Consider the following 25,647-nt stretch of genomic DNA (forward strand, 5'->3'; position numbering starts at 1 on the left):
ATGGTGAAGTATGGTCAATCGACCCTTGCAAACAACATGACATGGGGAGGCCATCATCCAGCAGTGGATTGACAAATTAAATACCGGTAATCTTGAAGTATACAGTAATTATTTTTGTGTAATATAAGTTGATGCAAATGTGGAGTTTTTCATTATTGTCACGAAACAACCATAGGCAAATGTTAATGGTTGCCAAAACACAAATGCACGAAAAAACAACGCTTCTGTTTTAAAGTTATGTGAACTATAGCAGCGCTATAGTTTTATGGTAAACACGCACGCCACACTAACTAGAGATTAGCAAGGGACCTGCGCCTGGCATTACGTGCCAGTGTTCAGAGGCACGTGTTTTTGTGCAGAGCACGGTGGCACACGCCTGTTATCCAGCCCTCTGAAAGGCAAGGGTTTGTGGATCGTACACACAATTGTAAAATTCACAAACCCGCTGGGCTGCAAGGTGGCCAGTAGATGGCATTATGGCAAGTGGATTGAATCAATCTGTTCAAAGTCGTGATTGTTTTCCACCGGATACCCCAGTCGGTTTTCAAATGCCAATCACTCATTGATGGCATTGGCCAAACATGCCAATGCAGGAGTCTGCTGGAAATGAGTCATGAGACTCAGTAAGGGTTTTCTTGGATATAATTGTTTTATTTAATAACACCAACTGGCACACATACTAAATCACTAGCATTATGTACCTTGCAGTACAATTTTTTGCAACATTGCCCCTAATTCAGCATTTCCAAACTCATTGGTTGCAGACCCCCAGGGATTGTAAAAACCTGTCAGGGGGATTAGCAGTCTTTGCAATGGATACCGTGCAGGATAAATTTTTTAATTTGCACAAGGGGAACGTCAGCACCACGTTTTGGTAACAAAATACACAACATTTAATACCTCGTCGACTAGAGCCGTGGACGTTGTGACCACTATATTGTCTCCATGATGACTTTAGTATTTTGGGGGTTGGAGGTAGGGGGCACAGGGACCATTGGTTTTGACCGGGAGCTGTCGTACCTAAAAGGTTGAGAACCACTGTTCTAATTGTTAATGCTGTACTCTGTTTGAAAAAAAACATTGTCTTCAGTTCAGGCAGGGCTGTTGTACGAGCATGTGCACAGGTTCAGTACCAAGGGCTCAACAATGAGAATGAAAACCCCACGTTTCTCTTTTGATTCCTTTGCGGTACATTCTTTTGTTGATTGTGAAAGTGTTTAAAGGTCGCAGCTTTTGAATGCAACACCATTCATGCTCTAAAACCAATAATAATACAGTATCATAGCACCACACATTGTGCATGCATGTCTGGGTTATTGAATAAAATAATAAGCGTCGCATTGTCAAGCAATGTACTTTGGCTGAGCAACTCCAGCCGACTCTTTATGCTTCTGTAACAATCCATAGTGTGCCCATTTTCTATAACCTTTCTCATTTTAGAAAAAAAATGTTAAGCCCTTTGTCAATCCACCCCTGGATGATGGCCTCCTCACATCGCATCAGTCGCGGAAGTTGATTGACCACACGGTACTTATAAAACCTTGCTCATGAGTGCGGGGTTGGCAAAGGAGGATTCAGTGGAGGGGTGGGAGGAGAGAGGTCAGATATCACTCGCCACTAATGATAGCTCATAATCAAGGTTTTTGGTATTAGATCGCGTAAGTATAAATGTGTCGTGACCCTCCACCACCCGACACAGCCAGTAAGGTTTGTCACGTAAACAACGCGCCAATTAGTTACTACTTCAGCCCACCGGTGTGTTGGAGAGTAAATCCACAACATTTACAATTTGAGTACGACGTTTCGCTGGTAATTACATCCAGCATCATTGGCGATTTGCCAAAATAGTGAAGCAATTCACTGGCTTCTGGTCTTAAATAGAGCAAGATGACATCACTGAACCCATCAGCCGGGTATCGAACTCAGCCCCCCCCCTCTCAGCTTAATCGAACAAGTTCAAAAAAAAGTTTGAGACACCATTCAACGACCCCACCTATTTTCACTTACAAAACCTAAAAAAATGTCAATGACACGGACGCAGTTCTCCAATGGCAACAGAACCAGTGGTGGAAACTACACATTCCCACTCTATCAACAGTACAATCACTGTTCACGATCCACAAAGGGGTATGAATTTTATGGACCCAGGAACAAATGGGCTAAGTTAATGTTAGGCTGGGATTTGAGCTCAGGTCCATAAGATTTTGAATTGAGCACTCTAACCACAGCTCCATCCAGCCGCACAGTCAATTACTGGCTGTCAGAAATGTCTTTGCATATATATGCAAAAATGTAAAATTTGTATTCAAGTTAAATTCGTACAGAAATATCACTGCAGGTGGCATTTACAACGGATCTGTGGTCATCCAGAACAGACCATACAACATATAACGACGCAATGCCCGATCCACACATATGAAGGAGACATCACAACGATACACTCTCCTGCTCCTGACGTGGTTATCTGGCTTGACCACCTGAACGTGAAATTGTAGTTTTTTTGCTCTGCATCTATATCACCCGTAAGAAAGAAAAAGATGGAGCACGATATGCATGTTCATAAAAACCTCACGATTTTCGTGTCTGCGTCTCAATGCGAAATCAGTAACGCATTCATTCCCTAGTGTGTTTAATGCAGCAGGTATTTGTTCAAAGCAGGTGATGATGTCAAGAGTTAGGGAAGTTTCCATTAGGCAAGCTCTCCTTGTGCTTACATGTGCTTCACACACAAAGCAGTGTTATGCAATGCACATTGACCTTTGTTGAGTCAGACCTTCGTGAATATTACAGCAGTTGTTGCGGTAACAAGTTGGTATTCGTGCATTGTCAAAAAAAGATAGAACAATTAAATAGACCTCGTTAATTATTTAAGCAAAGTGCATGCACAGAACATGATAGCAAGAACACACATTATTGGATATTCATCATCAGTAGCCATGAGCCATCAACTGCTAGGTGAAGGGCTGCGCAAGATTCTTTACCGATGATTCACGGTCTCATGAATGATGGCGAAGGCCCAACTCGCTCCTGCACACAAGCCACTCATCACTCCATCGGCATGGTGAACAGACTCCCGAGCGTGAATTACACTGGTCAACATACTTTTCCTGGCATAAGGTATTCCAACGGCTTTAAGGTAATTTTGGGGTGCTGAGTCCAAATCTGGCATCAGTTTTTGTCTATCACATCAGGTTTTTGAGATATCAAATATTGCATTTTCAATAAAAACTGCAGAAGAAAAATATTAAATAAATGTTGATATCTACATAAAATGATATTATAAACACACTATCCTAAAAATACAGCACCATATTTTAACACTAAAGCAGTCACTGACTCGCGACAACTTGCAATCATAAGTGACAGAGTTAATTTTGGGTGAAATCAATGAAAATGGGGTATGCCGATAGCATAAAAATTAGATATGGTAGAGCAAATCTGAGATCAGATTTGGAATCAGCACCCTGAAATTAGTCTAAAACAGCTGCAAAAGTCCAGGCCAGAAAAAAATGTGTTTTTTTTGTTGACCAGTGTTACAGTACGAGTCATTTCATTGTTGCAATATTTGCCTTCAACTACTGAACTTGGATTATTTCTGCATTACTATGTTCTTTTATTAAATAATTTTATTTAGTGTTACAGTACGAGTCATTTCATTGTTGCAATATTTGCCTTCAACTACTGAACTTGGATTATTTATGCATTACTATGTTCTTTTATAAAATTATTTTAGTTATTTATTTTACCAGGCAAGGCCCACTGAGCTCCATAGCTCTTTTTCAGAAGTGACCTGGCCACAAATTATAGCTCAAGGAGGTGGCTTATCATGTGGACATCTACAGCAGCCAAATACTCGAAACGCATGTTTCTAAATCATCAATGGAAGATTATTATACTTGCTATGAACATTTCGAGGATCATAAAATCAAACTATTGATATTTTTGCAAATGCAATGTTAAGTAAAACATTGCACATTCGAATAATTGCACTCGATACACAGTGTGTCCATTATTAATGACTTACAATTCGACAGCAGTTTAAACTATGGAGTGTAAACGTTAACAACAATACCGCTTATATTTTAACTTTCACCCAAAACAACTCGAGTGATCTTCATCAGCACATAAAGAGAAGCGTACAAACGATCACAGCCGAGAAACCGGGGTGGGGGGGGGGCTCTCAAATAATCACAATGTGACCCGTTTCGTCAATACCACGACAGACAAGCCAAGGTGTAGAGGGATGAGACTCACACGTTGAAGTATTTATAAGCGAGTGTCCGTACTTGCATGGACATCGCGCATACTACTTTCCGATCGTAACCATTTTACAATGTACGATACCTTTACAGAGGTTATGTATTTCCTATTAAAGAAAACATACTGCGAATTTCTGGAAACATCATTCCACCAGCCTTGTCTTCTAGCTGCGACACAATTATTGTGTTTAACAGTACCACAGTTTTTACTAACCCATCTCACACTTGTGTCCAATTATAATGATTTAATAATGGATATCTGTATGGACCCTCTCTACAGTATTTCATATAATACAATAGAACACGTACAAATTGCGTGGAGACATCATTCACAGCCTGTAGCTGGGCCACAGTTATTTTTTCTCATTAACAGCAGTAAAAAAACACATGAGAGGCGTGAAACCAACGCAGGCATGTTATCACGCTGGCACATTCGTCAACGGGTCATGTCTAGAAACCGTTAATTTTTGTTAAAAAGTGAAATGCACCAAAAACGGTCCTCTCCCCCGCGAAAGCCACGTAGGAATCGTTATAAAACAAGCCTGGTTTGAAACAAAGTGCGAACAATTTACCAGCCATGTTGTGGTTGGTGTGAGTGTGTGCATAGTGAAATAGTTGTAACCATCTTCTTGGTTCTTTCGGTAAAGTCACGTAGAAGGGAAGTAATAAAATAATAAAAATAAAACATAATAAAATAATTCTCACGACGTTTCGGCCACAGGGGAGACAGACCTGGTCTTCACCTGAGGACGGCTGCTTGCGTTGTGGCCGAAACGTCGTGAGAATTATTTTATTATGTTTTATTTTTATTATTTTATTACTTCCCTTCTACGTGACTTTACCAAAAGAACCAATAAGATGAATCCCTGCAGTCACGAAAGCTTTAAATCGAAAAAAGTTGTAACCATTCTCATTTTTCAGTTATTTGCATGGGGGATAAACCCCACTGATCCACTTTTATGTAAGTTTGTAAATACCCATGGATGCACGTGACAAATGACCAAATCTTTGGTCAGTGGTCATTCTGCAACCCAAATCACCTGAAACCTCATCGGATCTCAGAAGCTAAGCAGGGTCTGAGCCTGTTTAGTACTTGGATGGGTGACCACCTGAGCTCGCCAGGTGCTCTATGCATAGGTATTTCAAGGGGTGCCAGGAAATGACAGTGCTTGTCACCCTACTCGTATGCCACGTGGAGAGTTTTCTCCAGGTTCTCCGGTTTCCTCCCAACAACTCGTTAATATGATAATTGTTTTTTTACCCTTTTATCTGGCAACAAAACCGACACCTTTTTTTACAAGGAGTCATGTTTGCATTGACCACAATACCTGCGGTCGGAATGCAAACAAAAAACACAACTCTGATAATGTATGCACTGTCCTTGAAATAGATTTTTCCACACCCGAGACAGCTTTTCTTAGAGCCTAGTCTCACATGGTATTGGACCAGATGACACCAAAAGGCGCACAACTCAAAGACAGTGCAGATATTGGCCAATGGAGGATCTTCCTGAAAAAAAAAGTCTTGAGACTCAGTGAAGCATTCATGATTAAATGATTGGAATTATCATTGTATGTACACGTATTTCAGCACAGTTCCTTATTTAGCCATCACACATTTTTTTATAAACCAACTGCAGCCAGCTTCTGTGCTGAGTAAAGTGCATTGCTGTTAGCGTTCACGGCCATTGATGTATGGTGAGTGCAGGGTGGAGCACAGGAATGAGGTTTAGGGTTGGTCAGTATATGTTAATAAAATAGAAATAACAAAACAAATTTTTTTCTATCCCTTTCACTGGACTAAAAAGTTTAATCCTTGCTAAAGTGCAAAAAATGTATTGGCATTCAACAATCTGTGGCAAGAGATGGCATTTATGTATGGTTGCAAATCCCGTAAAAATGCTTCTGCAAACACAGTAGAACCCTCTGGCAGTGTGGGCTTGAGGAGAATAAAGGAGGAGGCTGCTCAGACATGCCGGATCGCCCATGCCAAGCACGACTCTCTCTCAGAAGATAACTTTCTGCCAAAGGAGTGGCCGTGTGGTATGTTGCTATGTTAGCGGTATTAAATTATATAATTCTGAATATGGAAGCAGAAATCTTTCTACTCTAAAGAAACCTATAATGAATTGTTTTGTGACAATGGTAGCAGTAAGCTGAAATTATTTAGTTCTAGCATGAGTTGATGACATTAAAAATAAAGTGTTTTAGATTATACTATACCCGGACCATCCTTGAAATCGAGATTTATGTATGTATGCGAGAACGTGCTCAACACCTGGTTATAGCAGGTGATCCATTTGTTGATATCCCACTAAATTCATAGGGAGAAATTACAGAGAAGCTACATTTTATTTTAAAGCCCCTATTTATCATCCATCAATCTCAATGCACTCTGTTTATATTATAAGACATTGAGCCATTGCTTCCACGACATTTAATCAGCTGTTGAGTAGAGTGTAAGAGGGGTCATTCGAAATCAATGGGGTATCTAAAATGGATCACCCTGAATATAAAGTTCATGTGTATGTGCAAATACCAAGTGTTCACCAACACAGGGGGCTATGAATTACGAGGAACGTATCTGGCCAAGTAGCTTGCAGTTAGAGCAAATGGCTCATAATCTAAAGGCTGCGAGTTCAATTTCTGGTTGGGGGTCGACTCAGCCCAACATCTCTCCGGGGGTGATAAAATAGTACCACTTTTGGGGGAAGCCAACAGTTGTCCTATGATTAAACTCGCCCCAGCCATAGGAATGTGGAATTTCCATGATTGGTTCAGAGCTGTAAACAGGATTTGAGCACTGCCTCAAAGTTCAGTTGAACAAGAAGTCGTTGGCTTTTTTTTTACTTAGGCTGAAAGCATAATTCACTATGCAACACAATTTTTGTTCCTAGGTAGTAAGTGTTATTTCGTAATTGCTTATGCCTAAAAGTATAGAAAATGGAAAGTATTCCCCACAAACTTTGCTTTTGTGACCAAGACAGTGATATTTTGAAATGTATCTATTTTCAACGAGAAAACGGGCGAATATGTGTATTTTCGTTCACATGAAGTCAGAAAAGTTTGTGGAGAATAATAGCCATTTTCTGTACTTTTGAGGCATAAGCAATTACGAAATAACACTTACTACCCAGGAAAGGGAAACAAATTTTGTTACACAGTGTAATCATAATTAACAGCCCTTTGTTATTCCACTGCTGGATAAAGGCCTCCCCATGGCATATCAGTGTGAGTTGGAGAAGTACTTGGTTTGGGTGCCCAGCACTGGTTCAGATACCCCTCCATGTGTTTTTGAAACAAAGGTACTGTAATGTGAAAAAAAAACCACATGTAACAATGCAATACAGTGCCAAATTTAAACCCCTTATTTATGATCTCATCATAGAATAAAGTACCTTGATATTATCAGGTAATGTGGTTTCTTCATTATCATCATCACTGCTGAATGAAGGCCTCCCCGAGCCATCACCATCTCCCACACGTGTTTCTTCAACAGTGGTTGTTTGATTTAAGTGACACCGTTATTGGACACAGTTTAACGCCATACCCAACCTCCACCAGTTTGTAGCGTACGGCAATACCAAAAGTAGTCGGTCGCATGGCAAACTGTGACTTGTTCACAGAAAAAATAGAGCAAAACTTTTCCCATCTGCTCGAGTTGCCTACACCATTTAAAATCAGATTTGGGACACTTACCGTTGGATTTCATCACTGCAGTGTTTACTGAAAGTGAACGTAAAAAGTTTATACTTTTCATCTTGGCCTGTCTGGTGGTCAAAACGAGTTAGGACCGGTAGGGAGGTGTGCTGGTGCCGATGTAATTTAGATTGCACAACAGTTCAGTGGTGGCAATGCGTGTCGGATTGCCAAGGGTAGCAGGCTGGCACAATTGGCTTCTTTAAAGTAAACTATTGCTTTTTTTAAAAGTTAATCAATTTGTTTTTATAATACCAGGTAAGGCCCACTGAGCATTATATATATTTTTTTCAGAAGCGACCTGGCTATAAATGATAGCTCATAGAAGTGGCTTATCACGTGGAAATGTACTGCCAGGCAAATACTCTAAACGCGTGTTGATTCTAAATGAGGGAAAACCCCGGGGGACCCAGAGAAAAATCCACGCGACTACGGGGAGAACATGCAAACTCCAAATATACAGGAATCAGGGTCGGGATGAAACCCACGACCTCCTGTATACCAGGTGAGGTCGTTAACATCTCGCCACTATAGCGAGATGTTAATTCGGCGAAGCATAATGATCATAATCAGTAGCAGCCATTGCCAATCTACTGCTGGATGAATGCCTCCCCAAGCCGCCGCGAACCTGCAATATAGTGATCCACCTAGCACCTGCACACGAGCTGATTGCATTATTCCATCTCCTCGTTGTACGCATTCCATGCCTTTGCTGCCACTCAATCATTGATCTTGACCATCGGCCATCATCCCTACTTGTGACATATCCTGCCCAAGCCCAATAACCTTTCTTCACAGTTATTATTGTGTCTTTAACTTGCGTATGTTCGACATAGGTTCTCAAACGTGTTCTCTAATCCACGTGCTCCTCTTTCTGTCAATATAATTGCGAGTGTACTTTCAGTTGGTGATACTTTTTTTCATTAATAGCCATACTTTATTAACAAAAAAATATGTCTACTTTTTCTACGTCGCTTTACCGAAAGACCCAAAGAATATGAATTCCTGCAGTCACGAAAGCTTTAAGTCAAGATTTATTAACACAATAAAAAAAAACTATCTGATACTTTAAAATATTTTACATCCGATTATAGAAAAGCATTCTTGATCCTTATTTAATTAGTAACACTTGCTTGATCATTATTGGCAACTGGCTATTGTTTTTTTTCTTTTGGGCAAGACGAACTCACAACTGATCTCACATTTAACACTATCAGGTTCACAGGTTAAGGCATGAGGTACAATACTGTACTTAGGGTCAAAGTACACGTTCTGCTATGAACAACTGTTTTTCTGGCTGTACGTATGTTGAACTTCTTTTGCACTGTATGTAGCCAACCGAGATAATCGGAGGTGCATATGTATGTATACATAGACAGATCTTGAAATAGATTGACACAGGAATGTATATTATTTATATACATATGGACTGTCTTTGAGGACTTCAAGAGTCGTAAAAAAAGTAAAATGGGCTCACAGATCCTCAAGTGTCAGGAGGGTTTTTCTCCTTTCCCGTTTACTAACCTGAGCCAGAAGTGAAAATTCCACATTCATATGGAGGGGGCAAGGCTATCCATATGACAACTGAGGTTAACTTTCTTACAAGTAGATACTAATTCTATCAACCCTAGTAATAGAATCTGACCCAGATTTGAACTCTCAACCTTCCGATTGCAAGCCACACAACTTAACCGTGAAGCCATGTGGCTAAGTACGCCTGCTAATGTAACATATTTGTCCCAGCGGTCAACTATCCAACGCCAGCTTTGCATCCCGCCAATGTTGAAATGAGAAGGCTGTCGGAATCACCCGTGTTTACAAAAGGAGCGCACTTACTGAGGATGTAAACACCATAATGAGCTTCTGGAGGCTCAATAGGTCACTGTTTTGACGTGTTCCATTTCCAGACACATGCCCTTTTTTAAGGATTATCTGCAACATCTGTTTTTTTCTGGGGGGGAAAAATAGGCCAAACCTGACATGTTTTCTCTTTTTTCTGCACTCAGTTCATATCACAGAAAGTGACTTGTATTCACTCGTGTAGTACCAACATCTGATCGTGTGTTCGTAGCAGGTGTTCAGGCTGGGATTACATCTCGTTAGTTTTCTTTGTTTATGTCAGGATAAACAAAACATCACAGTCAATCACCATAAACACTTAAATATCTGGTTAACACATTTTTTTTGTCAACTTCTGCACCTTATGTAATGCTCACTTTTTTTCAGGTCCCTGCAGAGGGAATTGAGAATGTTTTTTCCATCAAATGATAGCGTTGTTTTGATTTTTTAAAATATTAATATATATAACGTATTAATCAATGAGTAGAAAAAATAGCAAAGCTTTGTTTTGATAGACATCTGTGATTACTTTCTTTAATCAAGCAAGGCCTGTTATAAAAGCAACAATGACTCCTTAGATGTAACAATGTTTACCTGCAGAGTCTCCAAGGGGGATAGAAGTTGCTGAGGGGGGGAGGAGACTTTTCCCAGAAGAGTGTTTATGAGAGAGTGCAAGGCACCAATGGATTTCCCATGCAGCAACCAGGAAACCTGGGGAGATTAAATACAAGAATAGGTTGTCAGACATTTCACAGGCCATCACACCAACGGGACACACAGGTCATCACACCAACAGGACACAGAACATCACACCGACAGCACACCGAACATCAGACCAACAGCACACCGGTACGTATTTTATGAAGGAAGCCCATTAGCCTCTCTTAAATAAATAAATACCCCCTTTTAAAAAACATTAAACCAGTAGGTGAGCAACGAAGACTGCATGACTCAACATTCAAATTAAGACCTCATTTCTCACAACATTGGCTTTTGTATTTTGTTGCATGTTGACGTAATTTTTTCAAGCAGTAGTAGTAAAAAAAATTGTATCTACACGAGGCAGCCATTCTGGCCATATCTAAAGACATGTTTACCTTTAACTTGTTTTTGTCACCGTTGGTTTATCTCAATGTTATGTGCGTGCCGTGTTTCAGTAACAGACGTTACGCAGTCAGCAGGCTATTTCTTACAGTGCTCACCTACACAGTGACCTTTTGTACCTGTGCACGTACACAATGGTGCAAGTATTTAACGTTTTGCCTAGACTGTTCATAAATACAATACGAGGCCACTTTTCATGACAGTGTGATCATCATAACCAGTAAATGGTAAATCCACTGCTCGATGAAGGCCACCCCACGTCGCCATCCCACAATGTCTTGCCATATCATAAGTCGTTGCGCTCCTACACATGAGCTAATTCCATCACTCCATCTCCGTGTCAGTTGCCCTCTCAGTAACGTCTGCTCTTTTGGCTGCCATTCTGCGACCAGGCTTATCAATCAGCGATCTACCCCGTGACATGTGTCCTGCCCAAACCACTGACTTTTCTTTGAATAGAATAATCCGCGTCATCATAACTGGCAATATACATTGATTGATAACTTTTCTCTTATGGAACATTGGTCATATTGACTTTCATGCTCAAATCATTTTTTTTTCCAGAAGGATTATATACATCTGAATAATGGACAACAGAGGCCAACCAATCACATAAGAACATAGGAGAAAGAAATCTACCATTCACCGCAACACGTGCATGCGATTAATCAGACGGTAAAAGACAAAATTATACCGTATACAATTATGCCTGGCTTTTATAGATGATGAAAAGGAAACTGATTCAGATACTCAGGCATTCACAAACCAAGGTCTTTATAAAAAATGCTAATAAAATGTATCAAAACCATTTATAAATATGGAACAGCTTCACTGATATTGAACGTAGAAAGTAACACAATACAAATCAGCAGGAGTCAGGCTATTCAACGTGATGTAAAAGTATATTTTTTCCAAAATTGGATTTGAGAAAGAAGGGAATAACCATAAATGGAGGAGATACTAACGTCTTTGATTGGCTGCTAACAGACAATAGGACAACCGATGGAAATGAACTAATTCACTGAAAAACGTAATATGTTTCAGAGTGATAAGATCAGGGAATGAAATGAAAGAGTGATTGCAAGGGCACACTTGGTAAATATAACTGAGTGCATATACTTACGGCGATTATGAATGCAGACTGGGATAAAAATGATGAAAGAAAAAGGCAAAGAGAGAACAAAGCACATTGAGCTGCCATATCTATCGGTATGAAACTGTATACGGTATTTCATTTTTCAAGGTATGTATAGTCTTGAAACACTTGACAGCACAAACGTCAAATAACACGTGTAACATTAAGAGTATAAGTGCTTTCCTGTGCAAATGACCATAGGGATGCACTTATCTCCTTCGCCGAGGTTGAGATAGTAACGGAAATTGCATATTCCTATGGTAAGGGGCATGTTAACCTATAGAGCAGCTTCTGTTGACATCCCACAGAGCAGCTGATATTTCTTGAGCCAGGGGGATGAAAGGGCTGAGTTGACCCTGACTGGTATGTGAACTTGCAGCCTTCTAATAGGGAGGAGCAAACTATCCACCGCACTTATCGATCAGATAGCAATCATCATCATGATCATCATTAGTCAAATATGCACAACTAGTACGGTTATTAAAAGTGGACGGGATCAGTATAATGAAATGAGGCCAGATAAAAAATTGTGCTTTACCAAAAAAATGCAAATTGCCACATTGTATAAAATCCCTCACGAGATCGTGTGAAGGTTTATTGCCATTGGTGGAAATACTTCTTGTACAATAGCATCTAGGTCATATAATACAATGGGTGTGTGCACTTGTGTGTATTTGCATGTGTGCTCTGGATATGCAGTCATCATATAAAATTTAGATTTTAGTTGCATTTCCAATAAAATTTCTGAATAATGACTTTACAATCACCCTTCATGATTGAAAGTTCGAAACGTGCATTTTATACAACTTAGACATTTGCATTTGTTGCAGCAGTAGAGAATTGTATTACATGTAATTATTTTGTTGGCTCGAGATAAATAGAAAAATATAAGAGCTTGTATCAGAACGTTTATTTTAGTTCCAGTGGCTGCTACGATCAGTATGTGGAATGGCCAGCGAGCCTCCAGCCAAGACACCCCTGAGCGATTTAAAGTCACATCAAGCTAAGCGGAACGTCCCGCTTGGTCTCAAATGAGGGCAAAGCGTAATTGGCGGGACAATGGGACCGATTTTTTGACCAGGCCCCCCCCACGCCCCGGTCAGCCGATACGGTAGGCGATATGGTCACCACACATCCCTCCGGCTCGTGTCAAATGACCGCTGTGTGTCGGATTAGTTCCACTCCATAAAAAAAAACTTTCCCACCCATTCACCCAGCTTCCCTTTAATGGCCAAGCATGGCTCATAAACCGCTCGATTCAAGTCCTCTTACCCGAGCCCTTTTTTTTTCTCCAGGCTTCAATAATGTTCCGCAAGCACGGTCGAGAGAGCGGCGTTCAGCTCACTGTTGATTTTTTTTTTAAGATGAATTAAAGGATTTGTGTGTTTGCAAAACTGGAAGACATGGGAGTCCCATTTTCAGGAGAGTGCAATAAAAACAAGTCTAAGCAATCACTGATAATCCATAAACAGGCCAAGGTATTCGTTTGTGGGATTTACTCTAAAAACACCTGAACTCTGTGTATTACGGCGGTACCATCGCTGTGCACTCGACAACTCCGAAGAGTGTCAGTTTGGTTGATGCCTTGACAGGCGACGGAATTTGTTGAGGGGCATTGTGGAGAGTGACAGCGCAGCCAGAACATCCCCTCAATGCTCGCTGGGGTTTGTTGACAGGGGGTGCTACTGACAGACAGCCCTATTGCACATTTAAAGTCTGAAATAACAGTTTTTACCAAAACAGATTAGCGGTAAAAATAGCATTTTTTACATGCTCCGTAACTGGCTGTCTCCACACGGTTGCAAACCTTTTTTCTGAATGTTCCCAACCATATCCCAGGATGACAGTATTTGCTACGGGATGTAATCAATGTACAGCAGTGGTGTAAACTTATAGCGCATTGCTCTGCATTTCCAAAAACCTCAGTTGGAATCCTGCCCATGCAAACAATCGAAAAATGTATATATGGACTTCACCTGTCAAATCAACTCGGCTTAAAATGAGTATGGAAAGCATGATGTGTGAACATTTGCAGTGGCGATATAAAGGCCGCTGGGCATGATACTGACCAAGTGACTGACCCCTTTGTGTGTGCTGTGCTGGCCATAATATGTGCAGTAGCTATTAAGCTATATGGGGGAGCTCTGTATATATATGAATGTGTACAGTCTGTACTTAGTTATCCATATTGTTTTGGATAACAAAAGACAGCTTATAATAATATTTTGTATACCGTTGTCATTTCACGACTGAGTGAAAACCTCCCTATGCCATGTTGGTCATGGGCGTTGCTTGACCATACTTCGCTGCACTGATCAGGATGGCTGAGTGAAGGGGAACGTGGACCCAAGACCAGCTAAGATGTTACTCGCCATTGATGTCACAGGTTTCTGGGTTCATAGCGTGGTGCGCTAAGCACTTCATCACCAATTTCCCTGCCACCAATGACCAAGTGTGCAAACTGAACTATTTACCTAATCGAAGAAGAGAAAAAAAATCTAACTTTGCCACATTCGTAAAGAACATTGCAATATCCTACATCGCCAGTGGCATTATTTACATTTGTACAGAAATTTGTAATCAAAGCATTATTAGAAATACAAAAGCAAAACAAAAACTAATATCTTAGCACGAACTTAAGTCAATGTTAATCACATGCACCACAGAAACAGCCTTCCAATGCCAATAAATAGAAAAAACTGAATATTTTTTTTCGTGATTCTCTGTGGTCACCATAGCTACAAGGCAGCTAGGGATACAATTGCAAAGACTGGAGGCATTATCCTGCCCTGTCCGGTTAACGGCAGATGTGTCACAAGACATATCATCTCAGACAGGAAACAAACGAATCGCGTATTCTATAACGTCACGCTTAACAGTATGTCAACAAAGATACTACCTACGCAATGGTGACATTAAGAGGTACTACATATGACGCATGCTCTGAAATGTTGGTGTGGAATTTTTGAGATTTATTGTTTCCTTCGGTGGGTTATGGATGAATGTAAATTATACTTCCGGAGAAAGCTGTGTTCATGCAATATTCATATGCGTAGCGTTTTATCAATGCATCACAGTATATAGGCTGTGTATTATTTCCATTCCAGAGAAAGTGTGCAGTAAAACATAAATATATGCATTATTTTTTTTTCGGTATCAAAATGACTCCACTCAATATGCAGAGATATCATCAGCAGCACAGAGTGGCGGAGTTAAAATGCAAATATTTTTCACCTCCCATTACTATGTTTAGAACATTTTAACACTGTAGCACGCTTGCATGTGAATGTGCGTATGCTTCTGAGGACCATGGCCAAGACGCCGATGCATGTTTTAATGCTTGCATCCGTTGAGCCCTTGACAAACACACCTGCCTCAATGATGGACATTTCCACATGGATTCAAAGTGTCAGTTGCACTCTAGTCAAGAAAACTGTGGCTTCCTAATATCTGAAGATAGTTCCAGACGGCCGCAGAAGCGCATCTGAATGCGCACGATGCAGTAACCGTCTTTGTTCGATGGCTCGTCAATATCCAGTGCAAGGATGACCGGAGTTTGCGTGACGGTTTATGTGTCTTTCTCACATTCTTGTATAAATAGACAAGGACGATGCCAGCCACGGGTGTAAGGGTTAGCAGACTGGATCTTCAATGCGGAAACAACTCCGCCTGTCCATCCAGCAGTATAACTGAGAATAGTAGTCGATCAGAATGTCGAATGTGGTGGGGTAAATTACGGGTTCTCCCACCTCTACAAAGACGTCTGGTCTGAATGGAAGGCTTTCCTAGTGGAGACCCTTCTGCCAACAGTGGTGTGAGCACGTAATTACAGGGCTGCACCTTTGCCACATTTAAAAAAGCTATTAGATCAAAACGCGGTGGTGAAGTCGCGAGGTGTTTTGGTTAATTCGTGAGCTGCCAGTTGTAGAAACTTTTATACATTTGCATTTTAATCAAATGAAGCGTGGCTAAAATAAAACTTTAATTGCAAGACTGTTGCTCCTTTCAAGACTTGTCCCACTCGGTGTCCGATTTAAAACTGACAATTTTCCAAGAAACAATTTGCATGCCCTGTTCGCCCCATGGCCCTTTGGGCTGCAGTAGAATCTCACAGAACTGGTTTCGCAAAGTCCTCTTGGGAGGCCAGTTGATTCTGAAACATGGACGATTGCATATTTGAGAAAGTGTGTGTGCATAATGAACAGTTCCCCCCCCCCCCCACTAGTTGGTTGGGATAGTCACATTGCTTTAATTACTTAATACGTCTTTGTCACATTCGTCTACTAAAGCCTACGGAACGGAAACATGAGAAAATGGTAGCTCAGGTTGGAATCGCAGTGGAGAGATTGTTCAGATTTTTTGCTTAAATGCATGCTTTGAACATTGTATTCTTTGGCATAGTGGCAACACAAAGTCCAAGGTATTTCGATTTTCAGGTGAGCTCTCTTACATTTCTCAAAGACGAAGAATGTGGTAATCTGCACACAATAATGCCAATGTATAAATATGTTACCAAGGTACGTTCTGTACAAACAACCTGTCATGATTTTCCAAACAATAAATAACTGACAAAACATTCACAAAACTAAACTAATCCAGCAGTATATTTACAAAGCACTGACGATGATTATACATTAATTAATCTCTTTTTTATCGTGTTTAATATTGTCATGAATATTTAAATGTCCTCGCCACTATGAAATGTATTTTTCTTCTTTTAAATGCAGTTGTGATTATCCAACAAGACAAAATATAATCAGTTATTAAAAACGTCGAAAAAGTAAAATTGCACACACATCAGTTCATGTGAAGATTTCATCGTTCGACATTCATCCCTCCAGGATCCAAATATCCACACATCCGACAGGGACTTGGCGACCAACATCTTGGGTGTGATTCTTTTTTAATGCTTCTATAATGTTTTGTTGAAGATCACTGACGAGTTTAGAGGTTTAAAACCTGCAGTGTAGAAGGAATATGTTACCGGCATTTCAATCACATAGTAATAACAATCTCAATACTGTAAATGTTCAATCTTGATTTGATGCTTCCGTGACTGCAGGAATCCATACTCTTTGGTTCTTTCGGTAAAGTCACGTAGGTATGAAATAAAATAAATCACGACGTTTCGCCATCTGATGACGGACGCTTGTGTTGCGCCCGAAACGTCGGGATTTATTTTATTTTATACCTACGTGACTTTACCGAAAGAACCAAAGAGTACTGTAAATGTTATTGTTTATTAACGTTTGATGCATTTATGAATACTCTGCAGATGATTTAAAAGTTCAACATGAAAAATATAGGATCAACTGCACTTTAGGATCAACTGCAGAATTTTTTAAAAGTTCAAGAAAACAAGAATGAATGTCTATCCAGAAAGTACAAACTTGAAAGCATTACACTTTGTGTCTAAAGTACACGTTTTGCAAATGATGTCATGCATCATAAACTGATGCTGTAAACATACAGTACCTCATTACCGATACACGAAACACCGCACACAACTGATAAGTCCAGTTGCTCTCCTTGCCCTTGGTAATAACGTGATACTGTACATACCTTAACACCAGGATCATTATCATGGCGTTATCATTGCGGTACATTTCTCAAAGTCAGCTTCAACTTATTTTGTAGTTATAAATTGACATATTGGGCATCAACTGGATACGTTAATTGGCACATTGCTTCTCTGTATGGCATCCAGGCTCTGGAATTCCCTGCCCTTGGTGGTCAGGAAATTCACAGCTGATTGGAGACTTTAAAGTCCCGACTGAAGACCCCCACCTCAAAAAACACACCTTCTCTCTCTCTCTACTTCTCTATCTTGTCTCTTCAGTCTGTTTCTCGCCAGTTACTTCTTCCTCATATTTCTCCTTTACATGCACGGCACACTGAGATCCATTTCCTGAGGTGCCTTTTTATCTAAATAATGAATCATGATAAAAATGCCAATCAAATTGACCTTTTGGTATATGCAAAATCACTAAGAAAAGTTTGAAACATTAACAGCACCATACAGTGGTTTACAAACAAAACGTCTGGGAGTACGAAACACTTGACTGATCTAACCACTTGGACACTGTACCCAACCTTGCTGTAGTAACAAAAACACTCACATTTGCCCATGACACTGTGACCTAAAAGAGGAAAAAACTATAATCGGTGACATTTTGGGCAATGGTCTTTTTTAGCACATCGTAAGTTCTGGAAAATACTATGTCATGCCGCTGAATGTAATTCCACATGTACATTCTTGCATTGCTCATTGTGGCAGAGGTGGCTTTGTGAGCCGTTCCATTCCGAGCCGTATTCGTTCACATCATCTTATTCTAGCATATGGTAAGTAGGGGCAAATCACACGTCCAAATTTAAGTATGTGAGCCATGCAATACTTTCTAGAGTAGCGTGACTAATACTGCTCAGTCTGCCGTTGAGCGGGCATAGGATGCAGTTTTTCGCGATATGGCCCATTGTCTGGTTCGGGTGGCTGCAGTCACACTGTGGGTTAGTTCACACCATAGCACACTGTGATGCATTGGAGGGACAATTGGCCTGTACAGGTGTGCTCGGCAAAATTAACTTTTTCACAGTCTATGTATACCAATAGGGATTGGCAAATACAGACCGAGCATGAGGTGCAGCTGAATTTACGGGGATATTGTAAGTTGTCTGTAAAAAAAAAATCAATAAGCAATTACACTTACTCAACAGTATTTTGTTATCATCATGTATTTTTTTGTTAGATATATTTTTGTTTTCAGAACTTAATGTGTTTTGCAGATCGTGCATCTATTTTTTCCTAATAATGCTGCATCGGTACATGGTTTTGTATGTCTTTGTTATAAATATCTATATTTTTTTACCCCAAAAATGAACAGAAATGTAGGCTACATTCCATGTTACTATCTTTGCCTGAATCGATAATCTCACCCGAGAAGCAATTCCGGAGGCCATCGAATATACGAGGTCAAAAAAAGGCTCCCACTCATTTATTAGCATATATGTAATGGGTTTTTATTGTGGTACAGAGTGCATCTATGTCGGACAATCTATGATGTGACAGCCTATAACTGCGATGTCATCAGTATGTGCCCACGTAAAATTGCTTGGGAGTTTGTGCTGATGTTGTCTTTCATGCAAAAAAACCCTGCACCCATGGGCACCCAGAGAGGGACCTATATTTACGTTGATTGTTATGTCAAAAGAGCACAATCATAATATGCGTTTCTGTCTTTCGGTAAAGTCACGTAGATAGGTTCAAAGAAAAGTCATCAGGATGACGACCGCTTGTGTTGCGATCGAAACGTCGTAGTTTTTTGTTATTTTCTTTGAACCTATCTACGTCACTTTACCGAAAGATCCAAAAGAATATGAATTCCTGCAGTCACGAAAGCTTTAAGTCAAGATACAATCATAATGTCTGCAATTATATGTATTTACACAGTAATAGCTTGTGTAAATAATGCGCACTGCCTGCAATAACACACTGATTAAAAAAATGTGACACCAACACACATCCAGAATAAAATGTTCTCTCAGTAATTTACTGTGAAGTAGTTAGATATGCACTAAAATAATTAAAACACATGACCAAAAATAGTGAAGACAATATACTGTAGATAAGTCATACAATGATGCATTCATAAATAGCAATTGCTACATTCACAATGCATGCATAAAATTGTGCAAGTAAGAATCGATTCCAGCATTTCAAATCATGCAAAGGACGTGAATTGCAGATGGAGAGGTGGCACAGAGATGAGCGCACTGCGCTCAATACCCGGTCACCCGAGTTTGATTCCTGCTCACGACCAACACCAGTGATGAGAGCAGAAGCGGTCCTGGGCCACCTCTAGGGTCGACTCGGCCTCGAATGAGTACCCAGTGTCGCGTTTCAAGATCACCACTTGGGAGACAAAAGTGGCCAGGTGTGGTGCTGGCCACCCACCCCCTCGTGTGCCGTGTCGACCTTCATAGGTGCTACTCGCTAACAGCGCTTTCTCCAAAATGTCTGTTAAGGCTATATGTGGGATCTTTGTCTCGCTTATACCGAGTCACAGGGAAAATGGCAACCCCAATTAATTATTTAAATGAGTGAATGGGTTGTCAAGCACTCATCTTGCTCGCTGTCACATAAGGGTGTGAGATTATGCACTCATTCATATCGATTAATGTTGATTCTTAAACTCACGGTACGTGCACCGAATCGTGTATGCACAGATGGATGTATTTAAGTTCGTATGTATGTTGTATGTATGTTGTATGTACTGAGTTTACATTAACCCTGTAGCCACGAGAAATGCTGCCATTCACCTCCATGATGAAAGGAACATTTATTCTTGCAACGAATCCGTTCAATAATTCATTGAATATCATTGCTGGCCGTGCAGTCATTCTGCAGGATATTTTCAAAACATAGCTTCAACTTTTAAGTACATCTTATATCAATATTACAGCCCAAATCCTTGTAAAATTATGCATATGAAATGTTGTCAAATTTATACCAGCTATGTTCCTCTAATGGTTACAAATATATTACCATTACATCACAGCAGTTCTTACCTGGGGCTAAAATCATTTGACACGTTAAATAAATGGATGTTTGTGCTATAGGTTAGTGGGCACAGTGCATTGCGCATACATTTCCCCCCCTTGCCGAGATTTGGTTTAAACTGTGCGGTTGAGTGCTTCCATGCCATCGCATTCATTTAGACTTCAGAGAGCGAGCACAATTGAATGCCACTGTGTGCAGAAACCCATCCCCGTGTAATGTCAGAGATGGCAATTACGATGTCTAAAATGGGCTGGAGGTCGAGGGATGTCATTGATAGTGACACATGCAGAGACCCTTTCTAACGAGTGAACGGAGAAGCCATTTCGCCACCAGGCAATGGTGGGAAGATGCAGTCTGGGAGCTGACCCCCGTAATTACAATATCCATTAAGCTTCAGGATGCAATCGGAAGTGGATCATTACAGATGAGTGCACTTACTGTATTTGTTGAAAAAGCGAACGACATTCCAAATTTCTCATTCAAATGTAATTTAGAAAAGTTTTTTTTACAATGCAGTGGAATTATTAGTATACACGGCAAATTAACATAAGCAGGTGCAATAAGTAGAGTGTACTTCAAACCATGCAGTGGTTTAAGTGCCATAAGCCTTACTGCAATGTCGTCAGCATGTGCCCATGTAAGAGCAACGGCTACAACAGCAGGGAAATTGTGGCTATTGACTGTCATTTTGGCTATGTCCACCACCCATAGCAGTTTTAAAAGGATGTATTGTTCAGTACAATGCATTAAGATGACCCAGAATTGCCATATTTAGTTCTCAGGCTACACAGCCGCAACCTTTCGCGAATGTCTTGACAAACCATTACCTTTTGCTCGCACAAAGTGAAAATGTGTGCATGGCCGTGAGATGATGATAGGTCTGTTGGCTTGTAATGGTGGGGTTACGCAAGAGCATCCAACGCCTCCTCTTTTGAGTTCCAAACCATCCTGGCCACCGTTTAAAAGTGAGGTCCTCTGTCCAGTGACACGAGATACCTGTGTGCAGTCAGCTGCGGCGAATGATGGCGATGCTTTGACAATGGCATGCAACGTATAATGCAATGTGTGGCACATTCACTTTCCTGATTCGGCTAACTATTTGAACTGTGGGCAGTGCCTTACAGGCATTTGTATATAATGCAGTATCTAGATATATATATTTTAGCAAAGCATGGCATCATTTAAAATTTGCTTTTAACGTGTGTATTTGTTGAGCACACTTTGTATGTATGCGATTCCCATGTGTGCATGTCAGTGTGGAGTCATTTCAATTAACCCAAAACAATTGGGTCGGTCCCGTGACCTGCCAGCGAAGCTTCCACACTTCATATGGCCTCCAAGTGCACCTAGCCTGGCACAAGCGCTATGGTAACATCACCGCCACTTAGTGGCGAATTACAGCTACTGTTATTGTTGGTGTGGGCTGTGGCGCAATGGTTAGCGAACTGCACGACCAACGCGGCAACCCGATTTGATTCCTGGCCATGGCTAACATCATCTGACGAGTGGTATCAGAAACGGCCCTGAGAAATGAGTACCTGGTGCGGTGTGTAAAGATCAGCAGCACTCGGCAGACAAAGGTGGCAGGGCACAAGTATGCATCGTCACACGACCCTCTCGCGTGTCTGCCTTGGCTAGGTGCTCGCTAACAGCACTGCTCCAGCAGCCCACACGGTTATACGAGATATCTGCCATCCTATCAATGTGTGTGCGTAGTCCATGCGGTGCTGTTGGGTCACATTGAAGGTTACAACTGATGGATGGTGCGATAAGATAGAGCAGCATATTCACAAAACATGGTCCCGGAGCCAGTAATAATGCTGTTCAAACAGATGCCGCAACATTGATCAAGATATGGTGAAGGTAAAAAGAAATGAAGCTCAATATCCTGGCAGTATTGTATCTTAAGGGGGTTATTTTTATAAGTGTGGTCTAACCAACATAGGTTTGCACGTTTGTTTTGTACGTCACGCTGTCAAGCAGGTGGAGTTAGATATCAAGAGCCATGCACATTTTCCACATTTAGCATACTGTGTTCTTACTGTAGTTCACACTACGGTTGAAGAGATGGGTTAAGTGTTAGAAATGACAAGACTTGTTGACAATTATCTAAAAAATACAATTTTAATTAAAGCAGTACAAGCTGTTACCTTGTAAATGTGGTTCATTATACATACATTAGCTATGTTCTTTTACCGAAATAACTTATACGAAACATAAAAAATGAATCTGTTCTGAATAAAAGTTAAAAAAAACACATCTAATTACATATTTGTTACACAGATGTACCTGCATTGCTTTTAATCACACGATCTATTTGAAAGCAGTGAACTCGGCACACGTTGATATTAAATCAATTGCCAATGATCACATAAACCGTTCGAGTAATTCAACTGTCGTACTCACAATCACAACGGCACAATTTCACACCATTATAACTTCAGAGTCTAGCTAGAATCCAGCGTTGTCAATGTCTAACACTGTAATCAACTGAGCAGGTAAAACAAACCGATGAAAGCTTACCTCTGATGTGGATGTTTACCCCCCAACACAAGCGTTTAAAAAAAAAAACTCAGCATGGACCTGTTTTTTTTCAATAACACAAAAGTGAGCCGGGGTGAGAGGTATTGGCGTGGTGTAGGAAGGAGAGGGGGGGGGGTGCTGTTATTCCTGGACTTGTGTAGAAACTGGCGAAGACGGAGGCTTGCTTTCTGGTCAGGTGAGCTTCGCTGGTGGTGTGTGTGAGGTAGATTGTGGCTGGTGAGTCATCAGGTCCAACCCCGGGACATGGGTGTTTTTTTTTATTTAAAATTCACGGCAGCCAGGAGCCGGGCACACCTGTGGGGCCGCCAATGATGATGGCACTGACGCAGTCGTGTCGGTTTCCGTTAGGGTAACTGACGGGAACGCCCTCGAACACGCGAGCACACGGTTATATTAGCCGCGAGGAAAACAAATATTAAAACTTACCTGGCAAGTGACCATGGCTCTAATCCAGAGCAGCTTGGTGTTTGTTCAAATGTTCCATGCGGCCGCGCAAAAGAGAGATGTGCTTTGGTGTAGTAACCTAACCTGACCGTGGCTTTCAGAAAAAAAAATATTTTAAAAGGCGTTTGTTTCAAATTCATTCAAGCATCAACGATTCCCTTCCCCCACCCCTTATTTCTTTTTCAATGCATATCCTGTCTGTCAAAATGTCGGGATGAAACGGGAGATACCTCATTGTGAGGGAGTGAAAAGCATAGTGTCAATCAGATGAAAGCGCACACACCTAACTTGTAACTCAAATAGCTTGCGATAAAAAATATTTGAAAGACCATTTTACATTTCCACAATTTCTAAAGCTTCAAGTTCAGGCGGTGTATAAACACACATTCGTCATAGTGATTTCTTGCTCAAATTAACATTAAAACGGTACTCATTCAGTTTACAGCCCTGAGCCAGTGGTGGAAATTCCACGTTAATATGGCAGGAGTGAGTGTTAACTTCATAAAGTATTACTCATTTTTATCAACCCTCAAAATGAATGTTGAGCTGAGTCAACTCCCAACCAGGACTTGTAAACTTCCAAGGCACTGCCGTTGAGTCTCCTGGCCGGAAACATACATTCATTTAATGTGATACTAACTCGCCTTTGAGAATGTTGTGAAGTGTATAAATGCTTCGTAACTTTGAAAGCGTCATACAAAGAGTGATCAGATAGTAGAGTACTGTCATTATGACATCGGGATTTTATTGGCAAGTTTTTTTTTATCTAGCAGTGGATTCGGAATAGTGCTTACATACAGTACAGTTCCAGCATACTTTACCTAAAATCTGAAATGCACAGGAATATAAAGATAATATTATAATTTGCTCAAATAAAGCATTACTGTGTATCCATATAAATGATGTGAGTATTTAATGTCCAAGTATTTAATATTTACTGTACAGTTTAGTTAATTAATGTGTAGGCCTCCTAATGAGAACATATTTTATCCAATCAATACTATTGACCAAATCTCACATGCGTGCAAAAAAAAATCAAAGTGGCCCGTTTGTCTAATTGGGTTCAATTTAATGCGCAGTGAAATTAATTATTCAGTGCCTTAAATACACGAGCAACGAAAATCGCATTTATTTTTATGCGTACAAAATGTGTTCGGAATTTTAAAAAATGTATTATGATGCTATAATTAAGTATGGGGACAATTATTATGGGGCTGTATTTTGCCCCCCCCCCCCAAGCCAATAAATGTATTAAACCATGGCTCCCAATACACAACTGGTTCGATTGATCTTGTGTTAATACAGACCTTTTTTTTCATTCCACTGCTGGATGAAGCCCTCCCCACACCACACAAGTCACGTGAATGATTTTACCATACTTCATAATGCTGGTCAGTGCGGTTTGGTGACCAGCATTGTGACTTTGTACATGATAACAAATATTCTTTATGACCATGTTCATGATTTTAACATCATGTAAAAAATGGTAATAAAAAAGCCAATCAAAACTTGCAAGTGTATCACCTCCCTTAGCAATTATTGTGTGTGTTGAAGTTTAGGGGTGTTATGCTATGTTCTTTACACGTCAGTTGCCATGAATATGAAGGTGGTTTGGCAAGACTTGGTGGTGACAAGCTTGCGTGTTAAGGTGTGTGTCCTTTTTTTCAACACCCGTGTTGACCAACTATACTGCCGTTCCTTGACTCTGCACACAAGAATGTTCCGTTTGCCATTAAACCTTGAACGCCGCCTTGAATGTCGCCAATGTGCTGAAACGGTGGTACAGTATTGTGGGGTGTGTTGTTGTGTGCCATTTGCACAGCAACCATTTTACTCGACACCAGACTCTCACGGTAGTGAGGGTGTCACACAACCCTCGAGCGTGACCTTGTTTAAAGGGGGGTCGAACAAAAACTCAGGTTTGGCGAGGCGGGGGCAGGCAATGTTAAACAAACATAAATCCAGTGGCTCTCAAACTCTCTGGTACGGTGACTCTCCAGTCAAATCACTGCCCTACCCCTCCCACCCAGCTCTTCAATCCCAAAAACACAACTATAAAAATACAGA

General features: G+C 40.6%; 1 protein-coding gene across 2 annotated transcripts in view; it reads right to left on the reverse strand.

The window, feature by feature from the left end:
• LOC144718849 (uncharacterized) overlaps positions 1 to 23,440 on the reverse strand; it is a 38,748-nt gene extending 15,308 nt beyond the window's left edge. The window contains exons 1-2 of one of the 2 annotated variants that reach the window (XM_078594420.1): positions 23,116 to 23,440; positions 10,391 to 10,507 (exon numbers count right to left, since the gene is read on the reverse strand). The gene's annotated coding sequence lies outside the window, so the exon portion shown is untranslated. The other variant, XM_078594421.1, reaches the window with a different exon arrangement.
• Between the last annotated feature and the right edge of the window lie 2,207 nt (positions 23,441 to 25,647).

The sequence above is a fragment of the Lampetra planeri genome, chromosome 5 (assembly GCF_965212315.1).
Source record: "Lampetra planeri chromosome 5, kcLamPlan1.2.h2, whole genome shotgun sequence".
Taxonomy (NCBI): Eukaryota; Metazoa; Chordata; class Hyperoartia; order Petromyzontiformes; family Petromyzontidae; genus Lampetra; species Lampetra planeri.